The following is a 27,686-nucleotide window of genomic DNA, read 5'->3' as shown; positions in this document are numbered from 1 at the left end:
AATACTCACCTTTTGGTGACATCTTGAGTTCGCTAAAGTATCTCTCCTTATCAAGAGAGCTCTGGCCGGACTGCGGTCAGGACGGTTGGGATGCGAACGACGAAGAAACTCAAAGCCCACCCACCACCCACTTAGTAGCCACTGTCGACGATCTAACCAACATGCTAGACTACGACTCCGAAGACATCGACGGTATGGACGACGATGCCGGAGACGACCAAGAACCAGCGCCTACCGGGCACTAGAAAGCCACCTCATCATATGACATATACATGGTGGATATCCCAAAGGATGGGAATGGCGAAGCAACAACGGAGGATGACCCCTCCAAGAAACAGCCCAAGCGCTGGCGTCAGCGGCGCCGCTCTAAATCCCGCCACAGCAAGAATGAAGATTCCGGCACTGGAGATAATAACACACAGTACAGCGTCGAAGACAACCCACTCCAGCAAGATTCAGCGCAGGAGGACGGAGGCGCCAGCCCTCATGACAGAGCGGCAGAAGAAGAGGTAGAGGATTATATGCCTCCCTCCGGAGATGAGGCAAGCCTCGACGATGACGAATTCGTCGTGCCTGAGGATCCCGTCGAACAAGAGCGTTTTAAACGCAGGCTTATGGCCACGACAAACAGCCTCAAGAAAAAGCAGCAACAGCTTAGAGCTGATCAAGATCTGCTAGCCGATAGATGGACTGAAGTCCTCGAGGCCGAAGAGCATGAGCTCGAACGCCCCTCCAAAAGTTACCCTAAACGCAAGTTGCTCCCCTGATTAGAGGAGGAGGCATATGAACCTGCATCACCAGCAGACAATACGGCTGACCGGCCACCCCGTGGTCGCGACAGAGAGGCCCCTAGGCCCTTCACTAGAACCGTACCCCGGCATCGCTCTAAAAGCACAAGGCCACAGGGGAAAGCTCCGGACTTGCGAGATATATTGGAGGATAAGGCAAGACAATCAAGATCGATCTATGGATCACGTGGGCGCCGCATGATACATGACGACAACCGTCGCGCCGGACACAGTAAGTCCGGCCGGGCCGAACAAAATAGACAAAGCTCTTTTGAGCTCCGTCGTGATATCGCCCAGTACAGAGGTGCCGCACACCCACTATGCTTCACAGATGAAGTAATGGATCATCAAATCCCCGAAGGGTTTAAACCTGTGAACATTGAATCCTACAATGGCACAACAGACCCCGCGGTTTGGATCGAAGACTATCTCCTCCACATCCACATGGCCCGCGGTTACGATCTTCACGCCATCAAATATCTCCCACTCAAACTTAAAGGACCAGCCCGGCATTGGCTTAACAGCTTGCCAGCAGAGTCAATCGGGAGTTGGGAAGACCTGGAAGCCGCGTTCCTCGATAACTTCCAAGGCACGTATGTGCGACCACCAGACGCCGATGACCTAAGCCACATAATTCAGCAGCCACACGAATTGGCCAGACAATTCTAGACACGGTTCTTAACCAAGAAAAACCAAATCGTCGACTGTCCGGATGCGGAGGCCCTCGCGGCCTTCAAGCATAACAGCCGCGACGAGTGGCTTGCCCGGCACCTGGGACAGGAAAAGCCGAAATCCATGGCAGCCCTCACATCACTCATGACCCGCTTCTGCGCGGGTGAGGACAGCTGGCTAGCACGCAGCAACAACCTCAGCAAAAATTCTGGCAGTCCGGATATCAAGGACCGTAATGGCAGGTCCCGTCGCAGCAAAAACAAATGCCACATTAACGGCGACAATAGTGAAGATACGGCAGTCAATGCCGGATTCAGAGGCTCTAAACCCGGTCAGCGGAAAAAGCCATTCAAAAGAACTACTCCGGGTACGTCCAATTTGGACCGAATACTCGACCGCTCGTGCCAGATACACGGCACCCCTGAAAAGCCAGCCAACCACACCAACAGGGACTGTTGGGTATTCAAGCAGGCAGGCAAGTTAATTGCCGAAAACAATGACAAGGGGCTGCATAGCGATGACGAGGAAGAGACCCGACCGCCGAACAATAGAGGACAGAAGGGTTTCCCCCCACAGGTGCGGACGGTGAACATGATATACGCAACGCACATACCCAAAAGGGAGCGGAAGCGTGCACTCAGGGATGTATACGCGATGGAGCCAGTTGCCCCTAAGTTCAATCCATGGTCCTCCTGCCCGATCACTTTTGATCGAAGGGACCACCCCACCAGCATCCGCCCTGGCGGATTCGCCGCATTGGTTTTAGACCCAATATCGTCAATGGATTTCACCTCACCAGAGTCCTGATGGATGGCAGCAGCAGCCTGAATCTGCTTTATCAGGATACAGTGCGCAAAATGAGCATAGACCCCTCAAGGATTAAACCTACCAAGACAACCTTTAAAGGCGTCATACCAGGTGTAGAAGCCAATTGTACAGGCTCAGTTACACTGGAAGTGGTCTTCGGATCCCCGGATAACTTCCGAAGCGAGGAGTTAATCTTCGACATAGTTCCGTTCCGCAACGGCTATCATGCCCTGCTCGGGCGTACCGCGTTTGCAAAATTCAATGCGGTGCCGCACTACGCATACCTCAAGCTCAAGATGCCAGGCCCTCGAGGAGTCATCACGGTCAACGGAAACACTGAACATTCTCTCCGAACGGAGGAACATACAGCGGCTCTCGCGGCAGAAGTACAATGCAGCCTCTTAAGGCAATTCTCGAGTCCGGCCGTTAAGCGGCCGGACACGGCTAAACGCGCCCGGAGTAACCTACAACAAGACCACCTGGCACATTCCGAGCACGCGTAGCAGTGCAGCCCCAACCCCAGCCCCTGCAAAACGTCAAGACAGGCCCTTCGCGTACATCATTACGCTCTTAAGATACCATGGGCATGGGGAGAGGGGCACGACCACGATAGGCCCAGAATGCGGATCAACCACACCAGGGGCTCTCAAGTGTGTCGTTCTTTTTTTTGCTCTTTTTATTTTTACCCATAGGACTCCGTTCGTCAGAGGCCCTGTCCGGCAGCAGGCCTGCCGAACTCACGATGCAACAGCCAGGGAAGGAGAAAGGCTACAACGAATATCCAGGTGGTCTCCATTACGAGCATTAAATCTGTTTTATACACCATTCCGCAGCCCACCCCCTGGAGGGGGGCATGTTTAATAAGTCCCACCCCTTGCTTATCGCACCATTTGTATCGCTCTGCCTTTACAGCAGTTTTTCTTGAATAAGTAATGCAGCAACTTTTTGCTACCAATTGCATTTCTTTTTTATACATATGTTCATTTATGACATGTTGCATCCGTACATTTTGGTACGGCTAAATACACCAGGGGCTTATGTTTCCCGCACCATGGTGTGATAAGTCCAAACACTTTCACAAGTGCGGCACCCCGAACTTATAGCATTATATGCATCGGCTCCGAATCATGTCTTGGGTCAATAGTTGAGTTTGCCCGGCTCCCATGTTTTGGTACCTTACGTTCCGTTGTATCGGCTAAGGTAGCACTAGGAGAACCACTGCGATTGCGCCCCGGTTGAGCTGGGCGAGCGCCTCAGTGGAGAAAGCTAAAACTGACCGTCATGATGAGACGAGAGCTGGTCGCTGTTCGAGAGGTTTTTTGTGAGTCCCTAAAGACTTATGCCGCTTAGAGCGAGGAGCCGGCTTTTGTCCGGCCCAGGCGTGGATAGCGCCCCAAATTCGGCCTTCCGAAGACTAGGGGCTTCGCCGAAATTTAAAATTATAGAATTCTATGGCTAAGTGAGAGTGTTCAAGCATTATAAGTCCGGTTGCCTCGTTCGCTGTGTTGAGCGCCTCCCTAGATGGACCCAAAAATGGGAACAAGAGTGCTCAAGTTTATCCCGAACACCCCAGCACTCGTGGCATGGGGGCTGAAGCCGACGACTTGCCATCTCTCAGATTTGATAAACAGCCACACAGAAGGTAATATTTTAAATTAACAAGCGTTGCTTAGCGCATATGAACTAAGTTTTCAGCGCACAGGATAACAAAATGCGAGTCTACTCAAATATTACATCTTTGGAGCACTCACCCGCAATAGTGCGGGCACCCTTCAGGACACTCTTATAATACATCTTGGGCGTGCGGTGCTCCTTGCCCTGCGGTGGCGAGTCCGTCACAAGCTTCTGGGCATCCATCTTGCCCCAGTGCACCTTTGCGCGGGCAAGGGCCCGACGGGCACCTTCAATACAGGCGGAGTGCTTGATGACTTCAACCCACGGGCACGCATCCACCAGCCGCCGCACCAGGCCGAAGTAGCTCCCAGGCATGGTCTCCTTAGGCCACAGCCGAACTATGAGGCCTTCATGGCCTGTTCAGCCGCCTTGTGGAGCTCGACCAGCTGCTTCAGCTGGTCGCTAAGGGGCACCGGATGTCCGGCCTCGGCATACTGATACCAGAAGACCTTCTCCGTCGAGCTCCCCTCCTCGGCCCGGTAGAACGCGGCAGCATCGGACACGCTGCGAGGAAGATCTGCGAACGCTCCTGGAGAGCTCCGAATTCGGGTAAGCAACAGGTAATTAACACTCACAGGCTTACTTTGCATGAAAAATTCCTTACCCGCTGCTATTTTCTTCAACGCCTCGATTTCTTGGAGGGCCTTGTAGGCTTCAGCCTTAGCGGCTTTGGCACTCTCAAGAGCCGTTGCAAACTCAGACTCTCGAGTCTTCGAGTCACGCTCCAGGCTCTCATGTTTTTTCACGAGATCCTGGAGCTCTTGCTGTACCTCCGCCACCCGCACCTCCTGCTTCTCTCGCTCGGTGCGCTCCGCGGCCGCATTGCGTTCGGCCGCGGCCACCGCCTCTTTCAGGGTCGCCACCTCGTTAGTGGCCCCTGCAATACCCACGTTATCCTTGTCATTCTTTTTTGCAACCAAAATCCTTTTCTGTAAGGTACAATTTTAATAAGGTCTTACTCACCTTCCTTGTCCTCGAGCTGCTTCTTGGCACGACCGAGCTCGTTCTCGGACCGCTCGAGGCTTTGCTTCAAAGTATTGACCTCCACAGTCAGTGCAGCAGAGGTCAGCAGCGCAGCCTGCAATCCCATATTGACATATTTTTATGACTCCTGCGTATATCTTTTAGATCCTCAGTCCGGCTTTTCTTTCCGAACACCGAACCGAGCATCAGGGGCTACTGTCTATGCGGTACTATTTTACATATATCAAAATTCTTACCTCAAAGCCTGTTAGAAGGCTACTGCAGGCTTCAGTCAGTCCGCTCTTGGCGAGCTGAACCTTCTGAATCACCGCACAAACAACAGTGCGGTGTTCCTCTTTGATGGAGGCGCCATTGAGCGCCTCCAGCAAGCTATCTAGCGCCTCCGGTTGGACGGAGGCGGCCGGTGTCACGGTCTTGCCCTTCTTACGAAGGGGCCGCCCGCCGGACTCCGGAGCCACTATGGGTTCCGGGGCCGAGTCCGGTGCAAAGTCCGGGAGGTTGTCCTGCGACACCTCCGGGGCCTCCTCCTCCTGGGGGTCCTTCCCGGGATCCCACCTCGGCATCGTCCGCATCACGGGGGGTGGAGGCGGTCGGAAGAGAATCCATATCTGATGCCCCTAAGGACCCGCTCGACGAAGCGGGAAGATCATCCTTGGGCGGACTGCAGGGTTGTATGCGGCATTAGAAAGACATTACGTGGCGAAAAGAAAAACCATGAAGTTATTCGGGAGTCTGGATACTTACGATCTTGCCAGGGGCTTGGCCCTTGGAGGCCAGTCCTCGTCGTCGTCGCTGGCGTTGGCAGAGCAGTCCGGGGAAAGAGTTTTTCCCTTCTTGTACCCTTCGGCCTCCCTCGTTGGGGAGGCCTTCCTTTTCCTCCCTTCCCCCGCTAGGGGAGAGGCTTTCTTCTTCTCCTCCTCACCTTCGTGAGAGGAGTCGGCCTCGGAGTCGTCATCCGATAGCACCTGAAAACGGGAACTCTTCCGAGTGCCCGTGGCCTTCTTCTTGGCCTTCTTCTCCGGCACCACGTGGGGTGCCGGAGCCAGCAGCCCCGTTAGGCGGGCGTCCGCTGGGTCCTCTGGTAATGGGGCAGGACAGATAGTCTGTTCGGCCTTCTTCAGCCAGCCCTGTCAAAGGAAAGGGAGTTTAGATCCCGCATAGTGTCAAACTATGGAAAACAAGCGTCCCGTAAAGGACAAAACCGCTTACCTTGTCAGCCAGATGCTGCGAGCTGAATCCGCGATCTTCGGTAGCGGATGCGGGAGTCTCGGCGCCCTTGAACAGCACCTTCCAGACATCTTCGTACGTAGTGTCGAAGAGCCCGCTCAAAGTCTGGTGCTGCGCCGGATCGAACTCCCACATGTTGAAGCCCCGTTGTTGGCACGGGAGAATCTGGCGAATGAGCATGACCTAGACTACATTAACGAGCTTGAGCTTCTTGTCCACTAGCTTTTGGATACAGGCTTGGAGTCCGGTCAGCTCCTCCGAATCACCCCAAGTCCAGCCGCTCTCTTTCTAGGAGGTGAGCCGTGTGGGGAAGCCAGATCTGAATTCGGGGGCCGCTGCCCATTCAGGGTCACGCGGCTCGGTGATGTAGAACCACCCCGATTGCCACCCCTTGATGGTTTCCACAAAAGTGCCCTCAAGCCAAGTAACGTGGGACATCCTGCCCACCATGGCGCCTCCGCACTCCGCTTGGCTGCCCTTCACAACCTTCGGCTTGACACTGAAGGTCTTGAGCTACAAGCCGAAGTGGGGCTGGATGCAGAGGAAGGCCTCACACACGACGATAAACGCCGAGATGTTGAGGATGAAATTCGGGGCCAGATCATGGAAATCCAGGCCGTAGTAGAACATGAGCCCCCGGACAAAGGGATGGAGTGGGAAGCCCAGTCCGCGGAGGAAATGGGGAAGAAATACTACCCTCTCATGGGGCCTGGGGGTGGGGATGAGATCTCCCTCGTCGGGGAGCCGGTGCGCGATGTTGCTGGACAAATATCCGGCGCTACGCAGCTTCTGGATTTGCCCCTCCCTGACGGAGGAGGCCATCCACTTGCCTCCCGCTCCGGACATAGTTGGAGGAGGTTGAGGTGAGATGTGCGGACTTGGGCGCTGGAGCTCGAGTTCGCAGAGATGGATAAGCCAAGGAGGAAGAAGGCACAGGTAAAAGGGTTGGATCTTTATCCCCTTATATGGGCGGACGAAAACATGTGTCCCCACCGGCCTGATAAAACTCGCTTATCCCCCAAGCGCCGCAATCAATGGCGCGGTTGGGTTACCCACGTCCGTATTGATGGGAATCCCAGAATAAGGGGAACACGATCTCTGCTTCGACAAGACGTGGCAAGGAAACTGCTTCGCTAAACGCGCTGAGGTGGTACAATAAAAACAATTCGAGTAAAGGCTTGGTAGTGGTGTGACGTCACGCCACGAAATACGTCAGCAGATTGAACTTGTGTAAATATTATTCTCTCTACGGTGGTATGTGGAAATTATTTTGCAGAGCCGGACACTATCCTGGTGTTCACAATCTTCTACAAATTATTCGGAGGAGGAACCCGCCTTGCAATGCCGAAGACAATATGCGCGCCGGACTCGTCGTCATTGAAGCCTGGTTCAGGGGCTACTGAGGGAGTCCTGGACTAGGGGGTGTCCGGATAGCCGAACTATCATCATCGGCCGGACTCCAAGACTATGAAGATACAAGATTGAAGACTTCGTCCCGTGTCCGGATGGGACTTTCCTTGGCGTGGAAGACAAGCTTGGCGATACGGATATGTAGATCTCCTACCATTGTAACCGACTCTGTGTAACCCTAGCCCTCTCCGGTGTCTATATAAACCGGATGGCTTTAGTCCGTAGGACGAACAACAATCATACCATAGGCTAGCTTCTAGGGTTTAGCCTCCTTGATCTCGTGGTAGATCTACTCTTGTAACACACATCATCAATATTAATCAAGCAGGACGTAGGGTTTTACCTCCATCAAGAGGGGCCGAACCTGGGTAAAACATCGTGTCCCTTGTCTCCTGTTACCATCCGCCTAGACTCACAGTTCGGGACCCCCTACCCGAGATCCGCCGGTTTTGACACCGACAATGATGCTTGTGCTACTAACTCTATTACTTGTGAAGCATTCATTTTGAAGGAGAATGTTGAGCTAAGGGCTCAACTTGAGTTGCTATCTAGCAAGTATGGGAAATTGGAAGAAAGTCATGAAAATCTCTCAAACTCTCATGATGATCTTCTAGTATCCCATAATGTGCTAAAGATAGGTCATGAGGCCATGATTGCTAAGGTAACATCTAGTGAGCCTCATGTGGATACTAGCACTACTTCTAGTCAAGATAGTATATTGCCATGTGCTAGTCCTTGTAATTCATCTACTCACAATGTTCGTACATCTTGTGATGAATTGCTTTCATTGCCTTGTTGCTCTAACGATGAAGCTTATACTTCCTCTAGTACTTGTGTTGAGACTAACCATGTAGAGGAAATCAAAGAGCTCAAGGCCCAAGTCACTTCTTTGAAGAAAGACTTGGAAAAGAGTCATGAAGGGAAATCCACACTCAACAATATCTTGAGTGTGCAAAAATCCCCCAATGACAAAGGTGGACTTGGATTCAACTCCAATAAGAAGAAGAAGTCCAAGACGAACAAAAAGAAGGGCCAAGAACAAGTCAAGAATTCGTCCAAGATCATTTGCTTCAAGTGCAAAATTGAAGGGCATCATGTTAGATCTTGCCCTTTGAAGAAGAAGGCCATTAGTGACAAGCAACAAGGGAAGCGGCCACAAGTTCACTCTCATTCTCAATCTCAAGTTGAGAAATCAAGTGAGAAGAAAGTAAAGAGTAGACGTTGCTAACTATGTCGTGAAAAAGCTCACGTTGCTTCTTCATGCACAAATGGTACCTCATCCAACCCAATTATCATTGATGATGTCTATTATCTTGGGAAGGATAAGGTTGGCAATGTGTTTGCCAAGTTTGTTGGTACTCAAAGTGGTTTGAAGAAAAGAACCATTTGGGTAGCCAAGCCTATTGTGACTAACCTCTTAGGACCCAACTTGGTTGGGGACCAACAAGCTCAAACTTGATCAATAGGTGTTGTTGGAGGGCATTGGAGACTTGGCTACATTATGAAGAATTAAGGGGACTTCATCATTCTTATTGTCTTTAGCCAAGTCAATTGGATTATCAAGTTTCTATCTTATATCCAATGTGCCTCCTTGCGGTAACTTGTACCTAAATTGTATACATTGAAAGTTACTTGCCCCCTTGCATGTTTTGGTTTTGTTCCGTGCATGTGTTTGTATATGTTGTGCTTCCAACTTGCTTATCTTGAGCAACCAAGTATGTGTGTGTTGGTTTTCACATCATGTACGTGTGTGTCGTGCGTTGAGCCTTTTTGCTTCTTGTTTGTATCCTAGTTGGCTCGTGTGAGAGATTAATGGAACATTCCATTTTGGGGGAGTGATGTGCTTTGTGCACCTCACAATCCTATAAATGTGTGTACATGAGGAATACCATCTAGTATTGATATTACAAGATTATCTAGTCGCTAGGTGGTATATCTCATGAGAAATTCAAATTCTAAAAATTCCATTGATTGTCTCGTGTTGGATCCTCTTATTGCCTCTTGTTAAGTTTTTATGGGTATCACATTATGCGGGAGTAATATGCTATGTGCATATTACAAGCCTAGAAAATGTGTACATTTGAGATATTGTCACCTAGAATCGATATTGTAAATTATCTTGTTCCTAGGTGGCATGTTAGCTCTACAAGTTGCAATTTGCTTGTGTTTGCTGTGAAGATGATGTTGGATATCCTTGCTATCTACCACCGGGAATTCTTTCCAAATATTTCTTGTCTTTTGACAATTGGTAGTCACTTATGTGTGGTAGAATTTATTGATCATCTTTACATTGGCTTTTGTTTTTATTTTCCTTTTCTCTTGTTAAGGTTTGTGTCAACTCCCGTTGTCTTCCATGCCACTTGTGGATCTTGTTAATTTCTTGTTCTTGTCTAGTGTTTTCTAGATATAGTGAAAGTGGCGATCCCACCTTGTGCATTTTGTATTCAAAAGCAAATTCTCTATAGTGCACAATTCGTGGGGGAGCTATCCTATTTTCTTTAGAACATTCTTCTTGTGATCCTTATCAAGTGTGCATTGGTGGAAGGCAAGCCATTTTCTTTTGGTACCTTATGCCATCATGAAACTTTGTTGAGAGCTTGGTTTGTTTGGAACCATCCTCTCTTTGGGACTTTGACATCTTTATTTTAGTGTGTATCAACGGATATCTCATTCCTTGATGTATCTTTAATGATATCTTCCAAGTGATGATCTCTCCATTTGGTATCCTTTTCACTTGGCATCTCTTTGTCTTTTGGTTTCGGGTTTTGAAAGTCTTGAGCATGCATATTTACTTCATGTATGTTATTTGGCATGCTTTCTTTCTTTGACTCAATATATAGGGGAAACTCCACCTAGTGTCAATTTGGATGAGATGTGCATGAAATTCATTTTCATATCTATATGCACATATTTATGTGGAGTTTGTCCTATGTATTGGTGCTTCTAACTATTTGGTCCCGATGAGTTTGGGTACCGTTTAGTTTGTGTTGTTCTTCTAGGAACATTTGGAGATGCATTGGATGCTCGGATCACTCACAAGGAAGGTGTCGTCACCATGTGCATATTGGAGTCAAGCTAGGATGATCAATGAACTACTATCTACCTTCAATTTGTATCTACTACATCCTTCCAATGATATCTCGGTAACAAGTATCTATTCATGCTTTCCTCTCTTGCATTCAACCTTGTGTAGGTTGCATCTTGGCATGATATTCATTTCATATCTTGTGATACTTGTTTCCTTTCTCAATGCATCTCAACGATGATCTCATGTTGCTAGTTGTGATGTCCTTGATGGTTGTGTGGTAGGAATTCATTTATATACAATAAGACCATATCTAGCCATGTGCTATGCTTTCCAGCAAATATCTTATTGGTATATGTATGACTTCCTTTTGGATATCTTATTCCTTCGTGTTGTAACTATGTCGGTTGTACATCCTTCTTTGTAGACATATATCATCATGATTTCGTCTACCTAGAACCTTATACACCTAGGATAAATTACATCTCTAGATGATATCCTTTGTTTCACGTCCACCTTGTCTTTCTTTTGTTATTTCTTTGGTGGCTCCATGAAGGATCTTGTCTTGAGTGCGGGTCTTATCTCGTTGCATCTTGATGCACTCTTTTGTGGTGAAGATATTTTTCCTCATGCTTTTCTTGACGAGGCCTTTGCCATCTTAATTGGTATCCCTCGTTTTGATGAGGCTTTCTTTTTCTATCTTCACCATGGGTTGTCACAAGCATAGGTTCTTTATATGTTTATTAGTGAGCTTGTAAACCCGTTTGCTAGTTGTGTGTGGGAATGACATGCCTTGCACCATGTATCTCATTATTTCAAGACTATATTGATGCTTAATGCTCATCCGTACATTAGTCTTCTCAAGTGCATTGCATTGACTCACACACATCGGTTTTGGTTGAGCCTATTCTTAGTTGCCTCTATTACATGTTGCTCAACCATGTGCTTGTTGCAAGTGCTAGGCTTAACTTCCTATTTGCTCACTTGCACTCGTTGTAAGTTTCTATTGATTTTGGGGGAGCTATGATCCTACTTTGTGCACTTTGTATCCAAATACAAATATTCTTATGTGTGCACAAATCATGGGGAGCTTCTCTAGTTTCTTTAGAACACTCCTTTGCTCATATCATAATATCCTTTATTCATGTGGCTCGTAGGATCTTTGGTCTAGTTGATTCAATTGATATCCTTTGATTGGTTGCTTCAATTGGTATCTTTTGATTGCTTGATTGCTTGTGTCTCTCTTTGTTATGTCCTTGTGGCATATCATTCTTTAGCAATCTTTGTGCCTCAATATAGTTTGTGTTCCTCCAAGTATTTACCGTTGGATATGTGTATTGCATTCCACTCTCTTGTGAAGAAATACACAATTTATGGAGGACCACAATTTATATTGGTCTTCTTAGCTTTTCACCCATTTTGGCAATAGATGCCAATGGGGGAGAAGTTTCAGAGAGTTTTGTGGAGAAGTTTACAGAGTTATCTCTTCTTGCTTTGGTTTTGTTCCTTAGCATTTGCATCTCATATGCATGCACTATTGGTTGTTGCATTGCATAGTGAAGCATAATTCCTTATATAAACTCTCTTGAAAGTGATTGTCATCAATTATCAAAATGGGGGAGATTGAAAGAACATGTGGTGCCCCCATGTTTGGTTTTGGTAATTGATGACGATCTCTATGGACTAATGGTTGTCTTGAGTTATATTTGAAGGATTTGTCGATAGGCTTTTCTTGAAGTCCATGTGTTGGTTTCAAGGAGTTTATTTGTTCACCAAGGTGCTATTAAGGAATTATCCAAAGATTGGTCATGTGAGTGTTGAGCTTATTGCAAGCATGTCTTGAAGAAGAAGATTGTGTGATCATTCATGTTTACCTTCAAGACATCATCCAAATGAAGAGAGTTGGAAAGATTCAAGGTTGATCAAGACTAAGTCAAGAGTGAATCAAGTTGATCAAGACTAAGTCAAGAGTGAATCAAGTTGATCAACTCACAAAGCATAGAAGATGTACCGAGAGGGATCAAGTGATCCCATGGTATGGTAAGCATTGTCCATTGCACTTTGTGTACTAACCCGTGGTCTATGTGAGAGTTCTATGTGGGGTTAGGTACATGTCCATGGGCTTGCGTCAAGAGGCAGATATCATACAACCCATGGAAAGGATGACATCAAGTGGTGATCGTCATCAAGATTGTCGTGTGAAAGTTCAAGTGGAGCATCAAGAAGAGATCAAGTGCTTGAATCTTGCCATCCATTGTGGTGTCAATGGACTTGTGAAGATGTGCCTAAGAGTGGCTCACCCATAGTGGACTATGGGGGAGCAATCATCTAGTCTTCATCGAGCCAACGCAATCAAGAAAGGTGGTCCAACTTGAGGGAGTCAAGATCATCTTCATCTAGCTCAAGTGGACCATGTGCAAGGCAAAGGTTTGCCCTTGATAAGTTTTCTATTTTACCGGTCTCGTGGTGGTAGTTGGGAGACCGGGTTATAGGATCGTTTGCCGTACTATCAAGGGGGGCTCTCAAGTTGGTAGCTTGATCGTATCGTTAGTACAGAGCTCAAACCATTGCATCCTTGCATCATGTTTCTTGGTTCTTGTTTGGTTATCTTCGTGAGTCTTAGAGATTATGGTCATCTTGATGACAAGCTTGAGTTCATCGAAAATGGAGTTCGCATGCGTCTTCTATGATGTTTTCGGTATTGGAGGTTTTACCGGTCTTATTCGAGGAAGGGTTCTCACCTTTTTCTTATGGGTATTTTCTCATTTTCTTATTCTTGATATTTCTATCAATATTGTGTTAGCCCATGTCGTTAGCTTTCCAACAAACTTGGTTTCGTTGAATTCAGAGTCCGTTTGCAAAAGTTGTGGTTGTTTTGGTATAGGCTGCAGCGGTACTACCGCGACTAGAGAGGATGTAATTTTTTACTACCGCTCCAGAGCGGTACTACCGCGGCTCCTGAGCGGTAGTACCGCTCCAGAGCAGTACTACCGCGGCTCCTAAGCGGTAGTACCGCTCCGGACCAAAATCTCGTGTTTTGCTCAGCGTAAGTAGGCACGGAAGTATTTTTTTGGGACATTTACATCTGTGCCCCTAACTCGAACCCACTACTCAGATTGGCCCCTAATTTTGAAGCATGCTCAAATTTGCCCCTCCGCCGTGAAGTCAGTACTCAGAAATGCCCTTCCGTACAGTACTGTAGCACTTTCCGTCCAATACTGTAGGACTTTCCGTCTGCTACAGTACACATGGGCCTCCAATGGTCAAAGGCCTTTGACTGGACGGGAGGACATTTCTGAGTAGTGACTTAACGGCAGAGGGGCAAATTTGAGCATGCTTTGAAATTAGGGGCAAATCTAAGTAGGTGGTTCGAGTTAGGGGTAGAAATGCAAATATCCCTATTTTTTAGTACCGCTCGCAAGCAGTAGTACCGCTACCATTTGCGGTAGTACCGTGAGGTCGAGCGGTAGTACCGTGAGGACGAGCGATAGTACCGCTCCAGCGGTTCTACTGGCCTTTTGCCTCCTCGCTGTTATTTTTCAAAGGGGTACTACTACCCTAGCGGTAGTACCGCTCCTTGGAGCGGTAGTACCGCTCTGTGCGGGCTGTGGGCATAACGGTTGGATTTTTTCCCACCTAGAAAAGGGGGTCTTCTTCCCCATTGAACCTTATCCTTTGAGCTCGTGTTCTTCCCCCATTGTTGACCTTCTTCGAGCTTGCTAACTCTCAATCCCTCCAACGATTCTTGCTAGTTCTTGAGGGAAAAGAGAGAGGAGATCTAGATCCACGTTTCCACCAATCACTTTCTCCTCTAAGTGAGGGGAACCCCTTGGACCTAGATCTTGGAGTTCTTGGTGCTCTCCTTCTTGTTCTTCCTCTCATTTTCCTCCCTAGCATTAGTTGCTTCGGTGGGATTTGGGAGAGAAGGACTTGGGCACTCCGTGTGCCCTTGCCATTGCATTTGGTGCATCGGTTTGAGTTCTTCACGGTGATAGGTGGAAGTTTCAAGTTGAGAAGCTTATTACTCTTGAGTGCTTGGTGCCCTTGAGCTTGTTCCTCTTGGGTGCTTTGGCGCCCTAGACGGTTGGTGGTGCTTGGAGCTCAATCATTGTGGTGTAAAGCTCCGGGCAAGCGTCGGGGTCTCCAATTAGGTTGTGGAGATTGCCCCGAGCAATTTGACGGGTACCGGTGCCCGCCCCCAAGGGTTGCCAAAGTGTACAGGTTCGGTGACCGCCCCCAAGGGTCGCCATTTGTACGGGTTCGGTGACCGCTCTCAAGGGTCCCTTAGTGGAATCACGGCATCTTGCATTGTGCGAGGGCGTGAGGAGATTACGGTGGCCCTAGTGGCTTCTAGGGGAGCATTGTGCCTCCACACCGCTCCAAACGGAGATTAGCATCCGCAAGGGTGTGAACTTCGGGATACATCATCGTCTCCGCGTGCCTCGGTTATCTCTTACCGGAGCCATTTACTTATGCAATTTACTTTGTGATAGCCATATTATTCTTTGTCATATATCTTGCTGTCACATAGTTACTTATCTTGCTTAGCATAAGTTGTTGGTGCACATAGGTGAGCCTAGTTGTTTTAGGTTTAGTGCTTGACAAATTAATCGCTAGGTTTATTCCGCATTTGTTCAAGCCTAAGCCGTAATTATTTTAAAGCGCCTATTCACCCCCCCCCCCCTCTAGGCAACATCCACGATCTTTCAAAGGGTAATATGGATCTTTGATATATCGTATCTACTTTTGTAATAGGCCGTACATTCTAGGAGTAGCGTCGAATAAACACAAGAATGCAGAGGCTACCCGACTGGGCTGGCCCATTTCGACCCAACGCACAACCCCTCTCCTTCATGGGCTCAGGCCACTTACTTTTTCCGTTCTTTTAAATTTCAAAAAACTTATGCGAGTTGTGGGACTCGAACTCCCTTCGTGTAGTCTCCCTCAAGCGGACCTATCAAACTAGTCCAACTTACACGCTATGCCCACTTCCTTCCTTTTTTATTTTTTGTGTAGTAAATATAATGATAAAAAAAGAAGCGCAATATCAGCCTGGTATTTGGTTTTCTTTTTTTCTGATTTGCAATTTTTTCTTCAGGTTTTTTTTTGTTTTCTCTTTCTTTCTTTTTCCTTTTGTAATTTTCTTTTCCCGATTCACAATTTTTTGTTGGTTTCTCTTTCTTTTTTTCCTAATTGCCAAAAGAATTGTGAACTTTTTCATATCCATGATTTTTTTTCCCAAATTCGTGAATTTTTTGCAGTAACCTCTTGTTTGAATGCATGAAATTTTAGTTCGTGAATTTTTTCAAGATTTTTAAACTTGTTCTTATTTTCATGAACTTTTTTTACAAATTTGTGAACTTTTTTTCCACCATTTTTTTGAATTTGTGAACTCATTAGCCGTGAATTTGTTTTTCAAATGCATGACTTTGACCTTGTGGACTTATTTCAAATTAGTGATTTTTTTGATTTTTTCCATTTATACAAATTTCCTAAAAACATCCATATTGCCGAACAATTTCACATTTCTTGAACTTTTTGAACTTTTCATCAACTATTTTCCAAATTAGTGAACTTTTTTCAAATCAACAAACTTTTTCCCAAAATCATGAACTTTTCAACCATGAATCTTTTTCAAATGCATGAATTTTTAGAGCATAGACTTTTTTTTCAATTTTTAAGAACTTTTTTCAAGTTTGTGAACATTTTCCACTTTTCATGAAGGTTTTTTAAGCCCACGAACTTTTTCCAAATTCGTGAATTTATTAGCTGTGAACTTTTTTCTCAACATCCGTGAAATCACCCCAATTTTTTCGAGATTCGTCAAATGACCCCAAAATTTTCATGACCTTGTATGACCAATTCAAGACTCCATATCTAGTTTATTCGGATTTTTGATACTTTTTCCATTTTCTGAAGATTTTTGGGTGAAAAAAGACCGATAAATGGCCGAACATGACGCAACGTGCGTCCGGTATCGAAATTCGTCCAAACCAATCGGCATGCCCACCTGGTGGCAAAAGTTTGGGTCACATGCATGTCCAAAATGGTCTTTATTTAACGGAGGATGATCATGTTTTTTTACATTTGCCAAATGGCTCAAAAAAATCCTAAGGTCTTGTATAACCAATTCAAGGCACCATGCAAAGTTTTTTTTTGTTTTCAATAGATTTTGCATTTTTTGGAGTTCTCTCGACAAAAAGAGGTCGATAAATGGCCGGATGTGTCGCAAGTTGCATACGGTGTCGGGCGTTCGAACCTAATATAGATGCCTACCATGGCATGCCCACCTCCTTGCAAAAGTTGGGGTCATTTGAAAGATGTCCAAAAATAGACGGAGGGTGTTCGGTAGTCTAGAAGGCTCTGTGTATGAGCATGTTGTTTCTCGACATCCTTGAACTCATCTCAATTTTTTTCTATAGTTTTTGTATGACCAATTTAAGGCACCATGCCAAGTTGTTTAAGTATTCAACAAGTTTTGCATTTTCTAGAATGTTCCTGGTGAAAAAGGCCAATAAATGCATGGATGCATCGCCACATGAAAATGGTGTCGGAATACGTTTAAACATGGCATGGATGCCTACTATGGGCATGCCATCTGCTTGCAAAAGCTTGGGCCATTTTAAGGATGTCCAAAAATAGACCATATTGAACGTAGGGTGTCCGGGTAAGCCAGAAATCTCCCTCTGAGGGCACGTTGTTTGTCGACATCCTCGACATGACCCTATTTTTTCCATGGATTTGTAAGACCAATTAATGAAACCATGCAAGGTTGTTTTTGTTTATGACAAATTTTGTATTTTCTAGAGTTTCCTCAGTAAAAACAAGGCGGATTAATGGCATGGATGTGGCGTCGAAAGACGTTCAAACCTGGCATGGATGCCTCCCATGGATATGCTCACCTGCTTGCAAAAGTTGGGGTTATTTCAAAAATGTCCAAAAATAGACCATGTTCGATGGAGAGTGTTCTAGTAGATGCCAGAAGGGTCCGCTTGAAATCACGTTGTTTTCGACATTAGTAAAATTACCCCAAATTTTTGCTACCGGCTTATGTGACCAATTCAAAGCATCACGCCAAGTTGTTTAGATTTTTGACAATGTTTGTCTTTTTGGAGTTTTCTTGGTGAAAAGGGCTGATAAATGACCAGACGTATCGCTACGTGCAAACGGTGTCAGAAGTCGTTCAAACCAGGCATGGATGCCTCATATGTCCGCAACAGGTTGTTGCAAGAAGATGTCTAATTTATCCAAACCCCAAAAAATCACCAATTGAGAGGAGTGTGTGAGACTAGGCCAGACAGGTGCATCCATAAGTTATAGTTTTTCATAATTTGAATTCTAATGTTATTTGCAATTTTCATCATTATCAATCAACATGAACATTTTCTTATATCCTAACCATTTCTCGAAAATGCCATCAATTTTGGAACTTCAAATGGTATATAAAAATTTACAAACTCGAACGCTTTTTCGAAAATTCTTAACAAATTCTCAACAATTGCTGAAAATTTTGAAGACAAACCACGCACCTTTTTAAAAAAATTATCATTTTTTAAACACAAACATTTCCTAAATTTCTGAACAAAACATTCAAAAACGGAAACATTTTATGAAATTACACAATTTTTAAAAAATTGTAGATGATATTTGAAAATAACATTTTTTGGAATACCAAACAACATGTAGAATCTTTTAACAGATTTTAAAAGGAGTAATAAACTTCAATAAGGAGAAAAATGAATAATAACAAAAAAGATAAGAAAAAAATAGAGAGCAAAAAAAACACTTAGGCCTTGGCCCAATAAGGCAACGGTATCTCTCCCGTTGGGCGCCTGTACGGTGGGCCTTAGCGCTCCCTTTATTTTTTTTATTTTCCATATTTCCTGTTTCTTTTTTCTTTTCTCTTTTTCTTAATTTTTCCTTTTTGTTGCCTTTTTATTTATTTATTTTTATTTCATTTTTCTATTTCCTCTCTCAAGTTTAGTTTTTGTCAACAATTGTTCAGAAATTTGAAAAAATTGTTCACATTTTTTCAAGTAAGTTGAATAGTTTAGAAAATGTTCCTATTTTGAAATTTTGCTTAAATATTAGTAGAAAGTTTGGAATTTAAAAAATTATTAATTATTTTTTAGAAAATAGAAAGCTAAAAATGTATACTATGAAAAATTGTTTGCTTCTTTATATTCAAAAATTGAGAAAAGTTTAGAATTCCAAATTTCAAACAAATCGCATAATTTTTTTTCACAAATCTAATTTTTTTTTACTGTTTGAAAACAACTGCAAATACAAAAATGTTTGAAGAATTTGACAATTTTTTTGCTTTTTTGAAAAAAATGTTCATAGTTTCAAAAATATCCGTGTTTCCAAATTTTCCCCGCTTTCAAAAAATGTTCATGTTTTCAATTTTGTTCCTGTTTTCTAAAAAATATTTTATGATTGCCAAAAGTTGTTCACGTTTTCACAAAATTAAAAAAGTCTTCATAATTTTGGAAACAATTCATAAATGATTTTTAGAAAATAGATCTGCCACTAGTTCTTCCAAAGTCATGCAACTCATTAGTCACTTAGACACTTTGGCTCCTGTGGCTTTGAACTCCTTTTAGCAAGTGTGAGATATGTGCTTCGATATCCACACCCAATGGGCCAGCTCGGGCGATATGTACACGCCACACTCGGCGTGGACTATATATTTATAGAAAGGACCATCCTATCCTTTATTATGAAGGGGTATGCATAGATTTTGCCCGTTGATGTGTTTAGGGGGTTGTACCGAAGCAGAAATGCTGATTTAAATCGGGAAAACATGTGATGAAGCAAAGTAACCAACTGAGCCAACGGTGGTCAAGCACAGAGAGTAGCATTTAGGAGAATGTTATCGTACGCGTCCTGGAGTACTGGCGTGCTTACGGTTGCGCCGTGCATCCGACGTGATAGATGACACATATCTGATCTGAGCCACCATCTCGCTAACCTAAGCCAATGGTTGGTGATAGTGAAGGCGAAGGCGTGCGGTGAGGGTCGTGGTCCGAGCTCCCCGATGACCTCTTGGATGTGGTCTACCGCAGGTGCTACTCCTCGACGTAAACCCGCGCCCGCTTCACCGACGTATGTACGTCATGGTGCTGCATTGCATTGCGGCACCCTACTTTTCTTGCTCCCTCGCAGCTTCTCCCATTGACGGGTGATTGCGAGCAGGAGTGCACGACCAGGAGGCGCGAGCGTACACCCTCAAGGATGGCGGCAGGGCCTTCCTCCTCCCGCTCCCATGGTTTTCCGACGGCCATGAAGCTTGTCAAATCCCACGAGGAACCTCTTCTTCGGTGCATCCGTGGCGCTCTCTGTGAAACAGAGCACCCTTGAATTTGCATGCGGAATACCCGATCCGAGTTTCGGCACCTCTTGGATCACCGCTAGAAAAAATCATCTCCTCAGAGCAGCTGCATTCTCACTGTATTCTCGCCGCGATAATCACACGGTGTAACATAGCACTCTCCAGGGTTGGGTACCTAGACGACATGAGGATGTGGCACTAACACATACAAGGTGCTTGAAGACATCTACTACTCGGAGCGACACTACCGACAGCTGCTATCGGAATGACAACTTGGAGTCCTTAGCGAAGTTGGACCTCAATTGTCGCGCCGTGTATAACGGGGAAAGCAAAGGCGTGCATCCCATGGATAGGATCAGGTCAACAGGATACCACTACCACGAGGACTTTACTAGTAGTAATTGTTTTTTTTGCGAGGGTAAAAGAGTCTTATTCCATAATTAAGGGGTTAAAAAAATTAAAGGGTTGCAATTTACAGGCAAAGATCCTCCACACACAGTGGTCCTTGATACGTCTCCGTCGTATCTATAATTTTTGATTGTTCCATGCCAATATTCTACAACTTTCATATACTTTTGGCAACTTTTTATATTATTTTTGGGACTAACATATTGATCCAGTGCCCAGTGTCAGTTCCTGTTTGTTGCATGTTTTATGTTTCGCAGAAAACCCATATCAAACGGAGTCCAAACGGGATAAAAACGGACGGAGAATATTTTTGGAATATTTAGGAGATTTGGGAAGAAGAATCAACACGAGACGGTGCCCGAGGGGGCCACGAGGCAGGGGGCGCGCCCCTGACCCTCATGGGCACCCCGTAAGGCGGTTACTGCTCTTCTTTGGCCGCAAGAAAGCTAATTTTCAGGAAAAAAATCGTGGCGAAAGTTTCAATCCAATCGGAGTTACGGATCTCCGGATATATCAGAAACGGTGAAAGGGCAGAATCGGAGAAGGCAGAAACAGAGAGAGACAGTGAGATAGATCCAATCTCGGAGGGGCTCTTGCCCCTCCCATGCCATGGAGACCAAGGACCAGAGGGGAAACCCTTCTCCCATCTAGGGAGAAGGTCAAGGAAGAAGAAGAAGAAGGGGGGCTCTCTCCCCCTTGCTTCCGGTGGCGCCGGAACACTGCCGGGGGCCATCATCATCACCGCGATCTACACCAACACCTCCGCCATCTTCACCAACATCTCTATCACCTTCCTCCCATCTATATTCAGCGGTCCACTCTCCCCACAACCCGCTGTACCCTCTACTTGAACATGGTGCTTTATGCTTCATATTATTATCCAATGATGTGTTGCCATCCTATGATGTCTGAGTAGATTTTCGTTGTCCTATCGGTTATTGGTGAATTGCTGTGAATTGTTTAATTTGATTGTGGTTATGTTGCTGTCCTATGGTGCTCTCCGTGTCGCGCAAGCGTGAGGGATTCCCGCTGTAGGGTGTTTCAATACATTCATGATTCGCTTATAGTGGGTTGCTTGAGTGACAGAAGCATAAACCCGAGTAAGGGGGTTGTGGCATATGGGATAAAGGGTACTTGATGCTTTAATGTTATGGTTGGGTTTTACCTTAAGGATCTTTAGTAGTTGCGGATGCTTGCTAGAGTTCCAATCAAAAGTGCATATGATCCAAGAAGAGAAAGTATGTTAGCTTATGCCTCTCCCACATAAACTTGCTATCGGTCTAGTAAAGTAGTTAATTGCTCAGGGACAATTTCACAACTCCTACCACCACTTTTCCACACTCACTATCCTATCACACCTACAAGGTCCTTCTAGTTTTATACTTGTTCTAGGTAAAGTGAGCGTCAAGCATGTGTAGAGTTGTATCGATGGTCGATAGAACTTGAGGGAATATTTGTTCTACCTTTAGCTCCTCGTTGGGTTCGACACTCTTACTTATCGAAAGAGGCTACAATTGATCCCCTATACTTGTGGGTTATCAAGACCTTTTTCTGGCGCCGTTGTCGGGGAGTCATAGCGTGGGGTGAATATTCTCGTGTGTGCTTGTTTGCTTTATCACTAAGTAATTTTATTTGATGTTCTTAGTTGTTCTCTATCTTTAGTTATGGATATGGAACATGAAATACCAAAAAAATTAGGAGTACTTGCTACTCATGGAGATGGGAACCTCCTAAAACCCTTGATGCTGGTTTTGTGAAAAATATTATGTACCACTTTGATAATCCTGAGAAAACCCCATTCAATTATGTTATGGAGACATGTTGGATCAACGTGAATACTTTAGGGATTATCGCTTGACACAGAAAGGGAAACTATTATGGGATCAAATTCATATGTTGCATTGGTATGTTCGGGAACTATGCTTGAGATATGATTATACTTGTTGCTCTAGGATGAAGGCTCCACACCTTTCCTTTTCGTGCAAATTTAATGATAATGAAACCTTGGCTTCTTATGCTAATGGTATATATGATTACTATGATGTGGAACAAATAGAAGAATTTGTTGCTTTTATGGGTGCTTATGAAATTGAATCTTTGTTTAAAACGTGTGAAAATCTTGATGATGCTGTTTACAAACCTAAAAAATTTGCTATACTTAAGTATTGCTATGAAAATTATGAATATAATGCCGATATTGATGCATTTATTGAGGAAGTCTCCACTGTCCAAGAAGAGACTAATATTTTGCAGGAGTCTATGGAGGAAGAAATTGATGAAACTGTGAGCTCATTGGATGAAAAAGATGATGAGGAGAGCGAAGAACAAAAGGAGGAAGAGCGGATTAGCTACCCTTGCCCACCTTCTAATGAGAGTAACTCTTCAATACATAGTTTAATTCCCCTTCGTGCTTACCGAAGGATGATTGCTATGATGATTATTATGATCCCGTTGATTCACTTGAAATATCCCTTTTTGATGATGCTTGCTATGCTTGTGGCCATGATGCCAATATGAATTATGCTTATGGAGATGAACTTGAGTTACTTATGTTAAACATGAAATTGCTGCTATTGCACCCACGCATGATAGTCCTATTATCTTTTTGAATTCTCCCGACTACACTATATCGGAGAAGTTTGTGCTTATTAAGGATTATATTGATGGGTTGCGTTTTACTACTACACATGATGATTTGATAGATATAATATGCATGTGCTTGGTGCTCCTACTTGCAATTATTATGAGAGAGGAACTACATCTCTGCCTCTTTATTTTTCCAATATGATAAAATTGCAAGAAACTGCTTATACTATGCATTGGCCTTTACTATGTGTGCATGAATTGTTCTTTTATGACATGCCGATGCATAGGAAGAGAGTTAGACTTCGTTGTTGCTTGATATATGTTACTTTGTGCTCACTACTAAATTACAAATAATTGTTAATTAAAATTGGCTTTGATATACCTTGGGATCCAGATGGATTCATTACTTGAGCACTATATTCCTAGCTTAATGGCTTTAAAGAAAGCGCTTCCAGGGAGACAACCCGAAAGTTTTAGAGAGTCATTTATTTTTGTTGAGTGCTTTTATAAAGTTTAAAAACAAAAAAATAAAGAGGAGAACCCAAAACTTTTCAAAAAGGAAAGTGAAAGTGAGAAAGACAAGCATTGTTGAAGTGGGGGAGCTCCTTGAACTTTGTTCATGCTCACGGAAACATTGTGAATCTTAATTACAGAAACTTTTCATCAAAAATAATTATCCCCTTTTACAATTTCATTGTATTATAAAAAATAATGTGCCAAGGTTTGCCTTCAGGATGTTTAGATTGCTTGTTGGTTTGTGCGGTGCATGACAGAAACATTGGCTGTAGTGCATGATTTTACATTTTTTTTACTGGAACGTCAAACGGTTCTGATACTTTTGCACTGTCTTTCTATACAAATTGTTTATTTTTCCTCATTTTGGTAGAATTTTTGGGGTACCATAAGTATGGTGAATGTTCTGTTTTTGACAGATTCTATTTTTGATGCATAGTTTGCTTGTTTTGATGAATCTATCAATTTCTATCAGTGGATTAAGACATGGAAAAGTTATATTACATTAGCTACAATGCAAAAATATATGAATTGGTTTGCAACAGTACTTAGAGTAGTGATTTTCTTTATTATACTAACGGATCTTACCGAGTTTTCTGTTGAAGTTTTATGTGGATGAAGTGTTTAATCGAGGAGGTCTCGATATGAGGAAAAGGAGGAGAGGAAAGAGCTCAAGCTTGAGGATTCACAATGCACCCCAAGTAAATATTCAAGGAGACTCAAGCGTCTAAGCTTGGGGATGCCCCGGAAGGCATCCCCTCTTTCTTCAACAAGTATCGGTAAGCTTTCGGATTCGTTTCGTTCATGCGATATGTGCAAATCTTGGAGCGTCTTTTGCATTTAGTTTTTGCTTTTCTTTTATTCACCATGCTGGTATGAGATAGTCCATGATTGATTTATAGAATGTTCATTGCATTTCACTTAAATCTTTTGAGTGTGGCTTTATAGAATGCTTCATGTGCTTCACTTATATCATTTGAAGTTTGGACTGCCTGTTTCTCTTCACATAGAAAACCGCCATTTTCAGAATGCTCTTTTGCTTCACTTATATTTGTTAGAGCGTGGGCATATCTTTTGTAGAAAGAATTAAACTCTCTTGCTTCACTTATATCTATTTAGAGAGATGGCAGGAATTGGTCATTCACATGGTAGTCATAAAATCCTACATAAAACTTGTAGATCACTGAATATGATATGTTTGATTCCTTGCAATAGTTTTGCGATATAAAGGTGGTGATATTAGAGTCATGCTAGTGAGTAGTTTTGGATTAGTAGAAATATTTGTGTTGAGGTTTGTGATTCCCGTAGCATGCACGTATGGTGAACCGTTATGTAACGAAGTTGGAGCATGAGATATTTTTTGATTGTCATCCTTTGTGTGGAGGTCGGGATCGCGCGATGGTTAACTCCTACCAATCCTTCCCCTAGGAGCATGCGTGTAGTGCTTGGTTTTGATGACTTTTAGTTTTTTGCAATAAGTATGTGAGTTCTTTATGACTAATGTTGAGTCCATGGATTATACGCACTCTCACCCTTCCATCATTGCTAGCCTCTTCGGTACCGTGCATTGCCTTTTCTCACTTCAAGAGTTGGTGCAAACTTCGCCGGTGCATCCAAACCCCGTGATACGATATGCTCTATCACACATAAACCTCCTTATATCTTCCTCAAAACAGCCACCATACCTACCTATCATGGCATTTCCATAGCCATTCAGAGATATATTGCCATGCAACTTCCATCATCATCATATACATGACTTGAGCATTCATTGTCATATTGCTTTGCATGATCGTAAGATAGCTAGCATGATGTTTTTATGGCTTGTCCATTTTTTTGATATCTTTGCTATGCTAGATCATTGCACATCCCGGTACACCGCCGGAGGCATTCATATAGAGTCATATTTTTGTTCTAGTATCGAGTTGTAAGTAAATAAAAGTGTGATGATCATCATTATTAGAGCATTGCCCCTTCTAAAAAAGAGAGGCCAAAGAAGCCTAAATAAAAAAGGGGGGCAAAGAAACCCGCCCAAAAAAAGAGAAAAAAAGGGGGCAATGTTACTATCATTTTACCACACTTGTGCTTCAGAGTAGCACCATGTTCTTCATATATAGAGTCTCCTATATTGTCACTTTCATATACTAGTGGGAATTTTCATTATAGAACTTGGCTTGTATATTCCAATGATGGGCTTCCTCAAATGCCCTAGGTCTTCATGAGCAAGCAAGTTGGATGCACACCCACTTAGTTTCTAGTTTGAGCTTTCATACACTTATAGCTCTTAGTGCATCCGTTGCATGGATTATCCCTACTCCTCACACTGACATCAATTGATGGGCATCTCCATAGCCCGTTGATTAGCCACGTCGATGTGAGAATTTTTCCTTTTTGTCTTCTCCGCATAACCCCCATCATCATATTCTATTCCACCCATAGTGCTATATCCATGGCTCACGCTCATGTATTGTGTGAATGTTGAAGAAGTTTGAGAATACTAAAGTATGAAACAATTGCTTGGCTAAAACCAGGGTTGCGCATGCTTTAAATACTTTGTGTGATGAAGATGGAGCATAGCCAGACTATATGATTTTGTAGGGATAACTTTCTTTGGCCATGTTGTTTTGAAAAGACATGATTGCTTTATACGCTCGAAGTATTATCGTTTTTATGTCAAATGATAGACTATTGCTTTGAATCACCCATGTCTTAATATTCATGCCACGATTAGATATATGATCAAGATTATACTAGGTAGCATTCCACATCAAAAATTATCTTTTTATCATTTACCTACTCGAGGATGAGCAGGAATTAAGCTTGGGGGTGCTGATACGTCTCTGTCGTATCTATAATTTTTGATTGTTCCATGCCAATATTCTACAACTTTCATATACTTTTGGCAACTTTTTATATTATTTTTGGGACTAACATATTGATCAAGTGCCCAGTGCGAGTTCCTGTTTGTTGCATGTTTTATGTTTCACATAAAACCCATATCAAACGGAGTCCAAACGGGATAAAAACGAACGGAGAATATTTTTGGAATATTTAGGAGATTTGGGAAGAAGAATCAACACGAGACGGTGCCCGAGGGGGCCACGAGGCAGGGGGCGCGCCCCTGACCCTCGTGGGCACCCCGTAAGGCGGTTACTACTCTTCTTTGGCCGCAAGAAAGCTAATTTTCAGGAAAAAAAATCGTGGCGAAGGTTCAATCCAATCGGGGTTACAGATCTCCGAATATATAAGAAACGGTGAAAGGGCAGAATCGGAGAAGGCAGAAACAGAGAGAGACAGAGAGACAGATCCAATCTCGGAGGGGCTCTCACCCCTCCCATGCCATGGAGACCAAGGACCAGAGGGGAAACCCTTCTCCCATCTAGGGAGAAGGTCAAGGAAGAAGAAGAAGAAGGGGGGCTCTCTCCCCCTTGCTTCCGGTGGCGCCGGAACACTGCCGGGGGCCATCATCATCACCACGATCTACACCAACACCTCCGCCATCTTCACCAACATCTCTATCACCTTCCTCCCATCTATATTAAGCGGTCCACTCTCCCCACAACCCGCTGTACCCTCTACTTGAACATGGTGCTTTATGCTTCATATTATTATCCAATGATGTGTTGCCATCCTATGATGTCTGAGTAGATTTTCGTTGTCCTATCGGTAATTGGTGAATTGCTATGAATTGTTTAATTTGATTGTGGTTATGTTGCTGTCCTATGGTGCTCTCCGTGTCGCGCAAGCGTGAGGGATTCCCGCTGTAGGGTGTTTCAATACATTCATGATTCGCTTATAGTGGGTTGCTTGAGTGACAGAAGCATAAACCCGAGTAAGGGGGTTGTGGCATATGGGATAAAGGGTACTTGATGCTTTAATGTTATGGTTGGGTTTTACCTTAAGGATCTTTAGTAGTTGCGGATGCTTGCTAGAGTTCCAATCATAAGTGCATATGATCCAAGAAGAGAAAGTATGTTAGCTTATGCCTCTCCCACATAAAACTTGCTATCGATCTAGTAAAGTAGTCAGTTGCTTAGGGACAATTTCACAACTCCTACCACCACTTTTCCACACTCGCTATACTTACTTTATTGCTTCTTTATCTAAACAGCTCCTACTTTTTATTTACGTGTTCTTTATTATCTTGCAAACCTATCCTATCACACCTAGAAGGTCCTTCTAGTTTTATACTTGTTCTAGGTAAAGCGAACGTCAACGTGCGTAGAGTTGTATCGCTGGTCGATAGAACTTGAGGGAATAT

This window comes from Triticum aestivum, chromosome 3B (assembly GCF_018294505.1).
Source record: "Triticum aestivum cultivar Chinese Spring chromosome 3B, IWGSC CS RefSeq v2.1, whole genome shotgun sequence".
NCBI classification, from domain to species: Eukaryota; Viridiplantae; Streptophyta; class Magnoliopsida; order Poales; family Poaceae; genus Triticum; species Triticum aestivum.
Note: the sequence above shows the minus strand (reverse complement) of the source record.